Genomic DNA, 12,165 nt, shown 5'->3' with positions numbered 1-12,165 from the left:
ATGAATCATTTAGTGGGGATGAGAAGGCCAGAATGGTAGCCTAGGGAAGGATCAGCAGGCATTTATTTAAATGTGGAACAGAGAAGGGGAGGCCCCCTGTCTGCCCGGGGCTGTTGTGCAGGTCAGCATCTCCAGGCAGGGAGTAATAGAGATCCCTGGCTCTCCTAACAGCTGAAACAACAAGGCTGGACATGGAAACACGTTCACTTACACAGGTTTCAGCGTCCAGAGGAAATGTGGCCCTTTTGGAGTATGTATGGGTAGTCCGCCGTCAGCTGTTTCTCCTGCCTCATATTTCAGGGAAGGCTTTGAACTACATTTCAGTAGCTTTGTGTTCTCTTGCAGAAAGCAAGCTTAATCAGCACCGTTGATTATAGGCCACACCAGGCTTGGCGGTTATGAAAATCCACATCTTTTCTTCATCAGAGCCACGTACTTGCGCCACCAAGGCATCGAGGCATTGCTCTCTGAGATCTGAGGTCAATGATTCTTTGGACAAGGGTAGGGAATTCAAACCCCAACAGCTTGACTTGGTTTCTCCAGGGTAGAGAAAAGATTTTCTCCTAAAGAGTGATAGCTTTAGTAGCGTGTATTTATTTGCAGTATAAGTAAGTTCATGATTTACTCACCTTGACAAATTCTCTGTCTCGGATTTTCACATCCTTTTGTGTCTGCTCTTTATTTATGGTGATAGCCGCCTATTCTTGAATGGCAATGCTGTTGTAATAAATCTCCATAAAAAGTCAATTCTCAGTTCAAGTTACTGCAGGCTGAATATGAGGAAGACAGTCTGAAAACACATATTGATTGTCCTCTTTTGAAACCCTGTGACAGGCTGAGCTCCAAACTTCTTTCATTTTGACCGGATGGCAAGCTCAACCTAGTGTCAACTTTCCATAATTCTTTTATGCAGAGATGATTACTCCATTAGGATTTTTTCTCTTGACACCTAATATCCAAGGAGGGTCTGTTGGTGGGAGATTAGTGAAGAATTTTCTTCATCTAAGATATTTTATCACATATGGTTCTTTGTCTTATTTTGAAAGAGCAATGGAAAATATTGCTTCCTATTATTAACCTTCTTTTATGCATGGCCTTTAGGAGGTTGGCATAAGGATAAAAATGATTTGGATTCCACAATTTTATAAATTTTGTCACAATTTTGACACATTGCCTAGTAGTTGGTGCCCAGTTACTGGAGACTATTTACCACTAGAGAGGAATACCATAGGGTGATAATTTTCCACCGAACCAAGGCAGTTACGAATTTTTAATATGGGCCGAGAATCCTTGTAGTCTCTTTTTCAATTTTTTCACAAATTGTAAACTTTGATACAAGTATGTGGTGGCAGTTTTGTAAGGCTTTGTTCTTGTCTATTTCAAATTTCTCATAATAATCCCCGCTGTGTCTTGAACCTTTCTTCCAAGAAACCAAAAGCAAACAGTGTCTGTGCCCACATATCCGCTGCCACCCTTTGGTCTCAGGAAGCAAGTCTCACACTGGTGAATCTGAGGAGCCACATGCACAGACATGACTGTTCAGTAGGTGCCTTGTGGAGCAAAGTCTCTGATGCTAATACAGAAATCACAGGTCTCAAAGAGCCAATATGCCATGTAATGGAGCTATTGTGTCCTGAAAAATCACAAGTCACTGGTCAAGAAGTAAATGCCTATGCTTATGAATTATTTCTATTTCTTTATAAACCATGATCACATTTGTGGTGTAGATCTGGTTTTAATTCTTGCGTATTCATGATATTTCATGAGTTCTTGAGTTTTCATGAATAAGCTACTTAATTGAAAAAAATTTTTGAAGCCTATTTTAAAAAATTTATTTGAAAAGAAGAGAGAGAGAGAGAGAGAGAATCTGTCTGCTGATTCACTTCCCAAATGGCCTCAACAGTCTGGGCTGGACCAGGCTGAAGCCAGGAGCTTCCCGTGAGTCTCCCAAAGTGGGTGCAGGAGTCCAGGTACTTGGGCCATCCTCCACTGTTTTCCCAATCACATTATCAGGGAACTGGATCAGAAATGGAGCAACTTGGAACTGTTGCCCATATAACCCCAAAGCCTATTCTTTCTGTTAACCATCCAGACCTGGATTTCTAAAATATACTCAGCAATTTTTATCAAACATGAGTGATTGGAGTTCTTCCAGACTAATGTTTTTTTTCAGGTGTGGGATTTTTTTTTTTCTATTTGTGTCTTATCTGGAGTTATGGAAGGCTTGGTTTCAAGGGCTGGCAAAGAAAAAGGATCTATGAACAAAGAGAAATTAAGATTCATCTATATCCTTAATTCTGCTGGTGGTTCAGATGTAGACATTTATAAAATCTCATGGAACTGAACACCAAAAATAGATACTATGCATAAATTAGACCTCAATGTATTTTTAATTAAAGAAAATAAAAGAGAAGTCCGTATTTGTCAGGCCTTCTCATAGCAGGGTTCAAACTCTTGGAAAATCTTCCACTGCTGTGGCACTTGCTGTACCCAAGCAAACTCCAGCTCTCAGAGATCCCTAGAATGCCCTGGCTGATGTCCACAGCACAGACAGAACAATGGCGAGGCAGGCTGCTCTGTGATACTCCTTAGAAACAAGCTTCCATGCGCTCTGGCTATGGGATAGTTTGTTTTCCATTCAAATAAACGCCACAAGTCGTGCTACTTTTTATAAAATCGGGATGAGATTACCATCTCCCAAAAGTCAGGCTCAGCACAGCACTGTTCCCACAGTGATTCGAAACCCGGTCCCTTCCCAAATGGTGTATGTCAACAGAGAGCTGCAGGCGGAGATGAGGGGGGACAAGGCTGCAAGTTCTTGTGATGGAAGAAAAGGGAGCAGGCTGGAGGAAGTCACAATGGGAAGGTCATTCTGGAAGCTTCCTTTCCATTCATTCCCTTGGGTCTCAGCAGGCAAGAATTTTCCTGGCACAGTTTATGTTTATACAGCTAATTGGAAATCATTTGCACACTCACATTGCTATCACTTATTGGAGAATTGCTAGAGAACTGGAGTTTGGGATTACTCGCTCTCTCAGAAGTAGATTCACGTAATGGTGCATGTGCTTAGCCAAGTTACTCACAGGTGCAATCATGTGGACCTAAAGAAGTCCATCCAAAACCCTTTATCCTAGTTGTAAGAGGGAATTATTTTGGGCCTTGGACTGTTTGCCTTCTGCACCCTCAAGGTGTTGGGGGCTGTGCCATACTGAGGCAACGTGAGCTGCAGTAAAGCTTTCTCACCCCCAGCTATTTTCAAAGTGAGTGACCACCTGCCCTTTCTGAGTAGTTTATCCTGTAACTCTTACGTTCATACCAACATGTACCTTCCTCCTTGTTCAATCAGTAGGTATTATTTGTCTTCCTCTGTGTTATTCAGATATTTTTACATACCCAGTACAGAAAAAAAGAGATTGATTAGCAAATATAACTGGGTAAAAACATCCAAGGGCAGACTTGAGGTTCAGCTACCCAGGAACTCTGAGAAGGTCATCAGCGCTGGAATTACTTCTACTCAACTCTTGATCCTGACCCCACCATGAGGTCATTAAGACCACTTGCAGTGTCAGGTTTATCTCCTGTCTTCTCAGCCACCCCCAACAAAGAAGGCTTTTCTTGAATGTTGTGGTGCAGCTGGTTAAGCCACCCTTTGTACAGCCACATCTCAGATCAGAGTGTCGGTTTCAGTCTCAGCTACGCTGTGATTTGTACTTAGGTTCCTGCCATGCACATGGCAGACCTGGGCAAATTTCCTGGCTCCTGGCCTCAGCCCGGCCCAGCCTTGCTTGTTGCAGGCATTTGGGGAATGAACCAGCAAAGAGAAGACATCTCTGTCTCTGTCCCTCTGTGTGTGTGTGTGTGTGTGTCTTTCTATCCCTCCCTCCCTCTCTCTATCCCCCACTTCTCCCTCTCCCTCCCTGTCACTCTTTCAAATAAATTATCTTTTTTTAAAAGAAAAAAAGGCATTCTCTCATTTTAATATTTCCAACAAAAGTACTGAAATTGTTTCAGGTTGCTTTGGTTGGAGTATTATGTAACCATAGGTAATCACTGTGCCCCAGGGGATGGAATGCTGTGGTTTGCCAGATCTGGGCCCTGTGCCACCCTTAGAGCTTGGGGTGCAGTCACTCTACCTAAACCACGTGGATTAAGGGTGGGCATCAAATGATTCCCAGAGGAACAGAATGCCATCGCCAGGATAAAGACAGATGCTAGACAGGCAAAAACTACTGTCCCACCTCTGCTAACATGAGAATATGTAAAAAGAGACTCCAGGATAGAAGAGGAAGACAGAAGCTCCTGTCACACACTCAAAATAGAATGAGCATTAAATCCCTAAACAATCATCTGCCAGATCAATACACCAAACCCTTCTCTACTTCCAGCTCCGATTATCATTTGGCCCGCAGGCTTCAAGAATGCTTCCTCTAGGAAATGCAGCCCAGTGTTTCATTCATCCACATAATCTCATATAAAGAACCACAACAAGAGAGACAGGGGATGTTACGTCTCTTCTGAGACCATTCCTGAAGGTCTCTGGCTGCTGCCCAACTTCCTTTGGGTTTAGATTCATGCATCTATAACTCACTTCCCAGCTGCAGTTGTGCTTGTCTTTCTCTAAGAACCTGAGCAGTCACAAATCCTAGTCCTCCAGTGATTCCCTAAGAAATGACATCACAGACTCACAAATAAGTAGCAATTAAACATATAGGGTAAAGGCAGGATAAGAGAAAAAATAACCATACAAAATATACATTTTAGTGGTTTCCATATGATTTCTGTCCACCAATTTGGGGAACATAGTCCATCAATTTGGGGAAAGTGGTGATAACTTGTCCCACTTCCATCTGGAATTAGCCAATTTCTGGAGAAGAGAAAGGTATCTAAGCCTGTTTAAATATTTGAATGACTGAGAAGAGCACATAAGAAGTTATAGAATCAGGAATAAGAAAATAAAAACTAGGAGCCAGGGAAATAACGACAGCCAGTCTATATCAATCACTTCCTATGTCCAGGCCCTCTGCTAAATCCATTACACACATTCTTATTTAAGCATCCTGACTACTCAATCAAAGCAGGTAACCATTACTATTCCAATTTTACAAATGAACAAACTGAGACTGTATGATGGAAGACAAACGACTTACCTAAAGTCAAAGTTCGTAAAGAAGAAACCCAGAACTGCTTGCTCCAATCCCCACAATTTCATCCTTTGATGCTCATAGCAGGGTGTGTGTTGATCAACAGGATCACTCAGCTTGAGGTCCACTCAGAGCTGAACACAGGCACCAAAAAAAAAAAAAAAAAAAAAAAAAAAAACACCAACAAAAAACAGAGGGAGAAGAAGAGCAGAAGAGGTCACAGCAGGATGAGATAAAAAGAGGAGGTCTGGTGTGAGGTCATCAGGGAAAGGGAATTACTTGAGGTCAAACAAAACGCCAAGGGACCCAGAGGCAGAGAGGAGCAGCCTGAGAGGAAATCTCATAAAACTTAAAGACGAAATCTACTGGCATCAGGAAGATCCAGCAGTGAATGAGAGCACCTAGCTGTGGACATTAAGACTTGAGGATGGGACTTCATTCCTTGAAGGATTTTTCTGGGCAGGGCAGAACCTCAGGCCTGGAGGAAGTGGAGGAATGCTACTACTTACTACTGTTGACTATCTTATAATTGAATAGGATTCGTTGATTCAGTGGAACTTTTTCATACTTTTCTAATTTGATCTTCTTCCAATGGCTCTATGAGTTTATGACCATAATTCCCCCCTTTAGAGTGAATAAAATGAACTCAGAGATTTCTCATTAAAAACCAGCGGTGGAGTCAGAACTTGAACCCAGGTGTTTTGTCTCCAAGGCCAGTACCCTTGTTACTGGAGTGAGCAGAGCATCAGGGCCGACTCATTCACTGGAACTGGTTTCTGATGGGAACTGGGCACTAAGCAATCATTAAGATGCCAGATGGGGGCAGTAGTTTGGCACTGTAGTTAAAATGCTACTTGGGGTGTCACCATCCCATATTGGAACCTCCTTGGTTCAAAGTTCAGGCTCTGCTTCCCATTCCAGCTTCCTGCCAATGTGTACCCTGGAAGGCAACAGGTTTTGGGCCCCTGCCACCTATGTGGGAGACCTACACTGAGTTCCTGGCTTCTGGTTTTGGCCTGGCTTTGCCCTTGCCATTGTGAACATTTGGGCAGTGAGCCAGCAAATGAAAGTTTCTCTCTCTCTCTCTCTCTCTCTCTCTTTCTCTCCCCACCCCTTCGCCTCCCTATCCCTCTGAAATAAATAACTTTTTAAAAATAGAAGATACCAGTTCTGGGGGAGAGAGGTCCAACACTGAAACCCAAGTGGGCATGCAATTTGGAAAGGGAGCCCTCTTTTCCCACAACAGGCATCTCCAGAGTATTCATTCATCGATAGTATTTGAATGACTGCCATGCGCCAGGCACTGAAGAGTCAGCAGTCAACTCATTGTTGGTCCTCTCCATTGTGAAGTTCACGTTTATTAGAAGACAGACAGGAAAACAGGTAATTCAATAGAAATAATAACAGTTCCATAGAGGCAGAGCTCTTCTATACAGGGGTAACATCTGCCTTGCGTTAAAGAGTTTCTGTGGTCTCCTGAAACCTTACCATATAAATTGAGACTAGCTGTGACATTATTGGCTAACTTTACTGACCATAAGCTCATAGAAGGAATACCTGATTCAGAAATAAAGGATCAGGAAGAAGTGCTATCTAGGGCAGATATAGTTAGATAAAAGCAACTCTTGGCAGCTGAGATTTTTCCACCATTATCCCACAGTTTTTCAGTTGCCTCATTTATAGAGTCATTAGTCCTCGTGTGCCCCTTCTGTCTGGTTGCCAAAACTCAACACTCCCACACCTCACACTAGCAGTCCTACCTGCAGCAGGTCTCCCTTGGCAGTTACTCAGTCTTGAGTATATGTGTTCTTCTTTGTCTCTCATCTCTTTGCCCAGCTAGGCAGTGCTATCTGCTAGGATAGACATTGGGGTTCATGTCTTCTCTAGTTGCCTGATGATATTTTAGGGTTCATTTATCATTGTTACCAACCAAGAAATAAGATGGCCTTCTGGGTCAGGAAAACTCAGGAGTCTCATTCAACCAGATTTAGAGCTACAGAGGAAAGATAAAAGGATTTTCTTTAAGAAAACATTTGGTTTGTAAAAGCAATTCTGATTTTCTATCCCTGACAAATGAAACATTTCCCTTGAAGCCATTTCTTTAGAATTCTAGAAAAGAACAGGTAGATTTATTTTACCCCATCTTGATTTTCCATGTTATTTTTTAAAGTGATGATGATAAAGGTAATTAACCATCTAATTTTTAGTTGTTACTTTTTTTTAACCTGAAAAGAGTGTACCACATTTACAAATGACTGCTAAAATTTCAGTGGGTATTTTTCAGCTTCTGGTTTTACCAAATCCTCTTTCACTAAACCACTCTTAAATTAATCAACTAAGTCAAGAATTCCCCAATGGGATGTTAGTGAATTAGAAGTATGTTGTAAATAAAACAATTAAAGGGCAAGTTCACACCTCATCAAATAGCTTAACAACCCGATAACAGCTAACTCCATACATTCCTCATAAAATGCATGGAACAAGCAGCTATCTTAGGGTCTACCAGTTTCTGAAGTGGGACACACGTACCCTTTATCTGAGGTCTGGTATTAGCCTGCTGCGAGCTGGAATAAAAACGCTACATTAATACCTTGTTGGCCTGGGAAATATTTGCATAATGCCTCTCAATGGGGATTGTGAATTCTGATCCAGTAATCCCATTAGGCAAGGCAAGTTTCCCTTCATAACTGCAGACCATAAGACACAGGAGTAATATAAGATCTTAGAGATTCATTTTATCCCAGCCTTCCTCAGTATGCTTTGGCCTGTATCATTTCATTTTCTCTTGCAAGAAGAAAAGCACATATTACTTTACAGATGGAGAAACCAAGGCACAGATAAGTGAAGGGGTCCAGACAGGGTCACCCTTGCACAGGTTAGGCTGAAGGGCAGCAACCTGAGCTGAGGTCATCTTGGCCTGGAGTCTGTGTGGTTCCTGGCAGGGCCATGAAATTGTAACAGCTCATTGTAGGCCTCCTAATCGAAGGCATTCACTTTTACCAAAGATAAGGCCTGAGAAAGTAAAAGGACTTGTCTGAAACTGCCTGGGATATGACCCAGTCTTGGGAGTTCCTGTCTGAGGTCCCTTCTTGCTACTACAATGATCTCTAGCACAGAGCCTTGTATGGAAAATCTGCTTTTAAACACGTACAGATGGACTCAGGACACCCGCACAGCACTCACCTGCAAGTAGAGGATGCAGACTGAGTGCTGCGATGAAGAAACCTAGAGGGTCGGATGTATTCACAGGGACCAGGGCCTGCAGCCCAACTAGCTCCAGGGGCTGCTGGGAAGCGCCACTGAGGAAAGCAGGGGGAACGCAGCCTGGGGTGACTCTGATCGAGGGCAGCTCCAGCCCATGGTGGCCTTTAAGGGAGGCGAGGCCCGAGTGTAAAGAGCAGCAGGAAAGCTAAATTCTCACGTGCAGATGTCTGACTGTAGAATGTCAGCAACTGAACCAGCTGAAAATGTTAGAGCACCATGTAGTGTTTTTAATAAAGGGAGACTCTAGGCCGGTGCTGTGGCTCAATAGGCTAAGCCTCCGCCTTGCGGCGCTGGCACACTGGGTTCTAGTCCCGGTTGCCTCTCTTCCAGGCCAGCTTTCTGCTGTGGCCCGGGAGTGCAGTGGAGGATGGTCCAAGTGCTTGGGCCCTGCACCCCATGGGAGACCAGGAGGAAGCACCTGGCTCCTGCCTTCGGATCAGCGCACTGCGGTGGCCATTGGAGGGTGAACCAACGGCAAAGGAATGCCTTTCTCTCTCTCTCTCTCACTGTCCACTCTGCCTGTCAAAAAAAAAAAAAAAAAAAAAGATAAAGGGAGACTCTAGTGTGAGTGTGTCTGTGTAGGGGGAGAGGGAGGGGGAGAGAAAGAGAGAACACAAAATGGGCCTGCAGACCGAAAGCTACTACAGGATGTCCCACCCTGACACACAGTAGTGAGGAGGGGTCACACGGGGCCTCTATCACTCAGCCGTGAAGTTTGGATTTGTTTACAAGTGTATTCGTTCATGCCAGGTCCAGTTTTATATTTTTAAAATGTAACTGCAGCTTCAAGTTCAGGAAATGTTGAGGGCCTCAGGATGATGGGTCCTTTTGTTTATTTTTTGCTTTCTCCACAAGGGAAGGAAAGGCGGTCCTCAGGTCACTTTACACATGAGGTCGCTGAGGCTGAGAAAGCGAAGTCACCTGGGTCGCCTCTCGACGCAGTGCCTTGCACAATTCAGGGCCAACCTTCTGCCTTGGCATCGCATGTCCTCCCTGTCAACCGATGCACCCTGAGGTTCCCACCAAAGTGAAAACCCTGAGAGGGCCCCTGCCTTCCCGACAGGGCAAATGGGATCCAGTTCCCAAACAGGGGGGCAGGTGGAGGAAGCCCAGGTTCCACCAGAGCAAAGGGTGAGCTGGAATCCCAGCTCTCCCGCGTTCAAAACAGCTGGCAAGGGGCACATGGTAAATAACGTTTTATTTGGTGATGGCTCTTTAGCTTTAAGTCACCTCAGCATTTACTTTTAATTAACTTCGTTAAATTAGGCGATTCATACTTGTAAATATTTGCATCTCTGCGATAAGCTTTTAGTTAAATTATTAAGGCTGCAGCTTCATGACTAATTCTAAGAATTGAGGTTGCTGCTGGACTGATAATAGAATCCATGCGATAAAAAGGGGGAAAATCGTTTCCTATTGGTTCATATCTCGGCAGCAGATACGGCTGAGAGCAAAGCAGCACTCAGAGACATAGAAGAGAGGGTGAATTTACAGTTTTCTTTGAATTGTTCAAGGAATAAATCAATAAATCAGGGAGTTAGAGAACAAATGTAGGATGAAATAGCATCTGAAGGCGCTCGCTCACAATAAAAGCCTGTCCTGCTCTCTCTTGTTGAAAGGCACTCATCAGTGGCTCTGAACCTACATATTAGTTCGCTAAGGGGAGTGGAGGTGGGGCCTGGAAAGGGGTAGTGAGAAGGCTCAGGACAGTAAGTAACTATACAAGAAAAAATAGCGAGAGACAGAACAGAAGTCGGGATGAGAGCAGGATAATTTCATGCCCCAATCAGTTTGGGCTATTACAAGGCTTGATTTGCTAGCTGCTCCCTTTCACCAGCATCAAAGGCACGAATGGAACCCGAAGAAGCTAGGCTGACAGGCTGTATTACAGCAGAAGGAGAAATGACAAAGAGTGCTCTAATTGCAATAAAAGAAGATTTGGAAGTAAAAGGTTTGTGATGACATTAATAACCAGTCTTTACCAGCCGTGTCATGTTCAGCCAGAGGATGGAGAGACCCAGGCAGGGCAGCGGAGCTCAATACAAGTCATGAACACCTAAGAATCTCTTAATAACTTTTACTATTTGTTGAAAATCATCTCGACAATACAGTTCAGGAACCTTTGTGCTATAAATCCATTTCATCTGCAAGACTGAAAGCTGAATAAAATGTGGAATTATGCAGAATCTCTCGTGCCGATGCTGCTTCCAAAGCACTCTGCTGAATAATGACCTGGATTCTGGATGAGGGGGCAGAGCAGGGGGGACCTGCCTTGCACAGACTGGAGACGCGGGCTGAGAATCACCCTCCATGCTTTGGTGAAAAGTGATGTAAAGTGCTAGCTTCCACATCAAAATTAAGAGAGACAAGCCAAAAGCACTTCCAGTTATTCTGTAGTGGAAATTGGCAAGTGGGACCATTGCTTTGGTGCTAAGCACCCAACCACGTTAGCCATTGAGCAGGTTATCAAAATCCAAATTCTGAGGCAGACATTGGGCCTAGCAGTGAAGTCATCCACATCCTCTATTAGAGCACCTGGATTCAAGCCCCAGCACTGGCTCCCGACTCCAGATTCCTGCTAGGATGCACCTTGGGAGGCAGCAGGCAATAGCTCATACAGTTGGGGTCCTGCTACCCACATAGGAGACATGGATTGGCAATGCTCTCATTCTCTCACTTTCTCATTCTCTAGATATTTTAAGACAAAAAAGAACTCTCAAGAGGCATTCTGGGGCCAAGCTATGCCTTCTCCAATGCCCCCTCCCTCCAATTAGGGGTGGTCCATGAAGCTCATGTCATTCTAGGGAGAAGGAAGGGGCTGGCAATGTGGTGTAGCAGGTAAAGCCACTGCCTGCAATACCAGGACTCCTTTTGGGCTATGGTTCAAGACCCAGCCACACCACTTTTGATCCAGCTCCATGTTAAGGCACCTGGAAAAGTAGCAGAATATAGCCCAAGTGCTATGGGGCACCCATGTGAGAGACCCAGATAAAGCTCCTGATTCCTATCTTCTTCCTGGCCCAGCCCCAGCCATTGTGGCCATTTGGGGAGTGAACCAGCATACAGAAGAGCCTCTCTCTTTCTCTCTCTCCTCCTCTCTCTGTATAATTCTGACTTTCAAATAATTTAAATCTTAAAAAAAAATGAAGGAAGCTTCTCTCATAAACAGCCTGCAAGGAGGTGAGATGTAATCACTATATTTCCAGATACTGTCATGAACTCCTTTCCACCAGATGTCAGCACTAATTTTTACATTGGTCCCTGATCCAATTGTCTTTCAATTACTTTATCCCAGTTCAACTACTAGCATGTTCATTTTTAAGATGAAAAGAGAGCCCAAAGATTTGTAAAATGCATTATAGAAACCTCATTGACTTATAAATTTAGGGAGAAAGCTGATCAGATCCTAAAAGGGGGAGGAGACTTAAGGCAGGATCTCACAGAGACACTCACACAAAAATTACCAACCATGCCACTGGGATTTAAATTTGACAGCATTCCAATGCCAAACAATGTATGTTCATAGGATCCCAGAAAGACAACCAAATTCTGTCTTTAGAAGTTGTGCCATGCTTTCATTTGAAAGTGTGATGTGCTCAAAATTGCTTAGAAATTTATGAGAACTTGCTGAATGGTTGCAAAACTCAACTGTCCTTCACAGTGACATGCACTGATTCTAGAATACTACGTGGTTGGATTGCTCTTTTGTGAAGCTGACCTGCAACTTTGGCTGCCTATAAGTCCTGGTACAGAACTGATA

General features: G+C 43.8%; 1 protein-coding gene and 1 long non-coding RNA gene across 7 annotated transcripts in view; one reads left to right on the top strand and one right to left on the bottom strand.

Annotated features, from left to right (window-relative positions):
* Positions 1–12,165, bottom strand: part of LOC138848940 (uncharacterized) — a 111,340-nt gene that overhangs the window by 40,294 nt on the left and 58,881 nt on the right. The window contains exon 2 of the long non-coding RNA XR_011387149.1: positions 6,902–7,134. This is a non-coding gene — a long non-coding RNA (uncharacterized lncRNA). The remainder of the gene's footprint in view (positions 1–6,901; positions 7,135–12,165) is intronic.
* The window catches only part of PARD3B (par-3 family cell polarity regulator beta), a 1,151,792-nt gene that overhangs the window by 1,125,379 nt on the left and 14,248 nt on the right, over positions 1–12,165 (top strand). The gene's annotated exons all lie outside the window — the stretch shown is intronic.

Source organism: Oryctolagus cuniculus, chromosome 3 (genome assembly GCF_964237555.1).
Source record: "Oryctolagus cuniculus chromosome 3, mOryCun1.1, whole genome shotgun sequence".
In the NCBI taxonomy this organism is placed as follows: domain Eukaryota; kingdom Metazoa; phylum Chordata; class Mammalia; order Lagomorpha; family Leporidae; genus Oryctolagus; species Oryctolagus cuniculus.
This window is presented reverse-complemented; position numbering and strand designations above follow the sequence as displayed.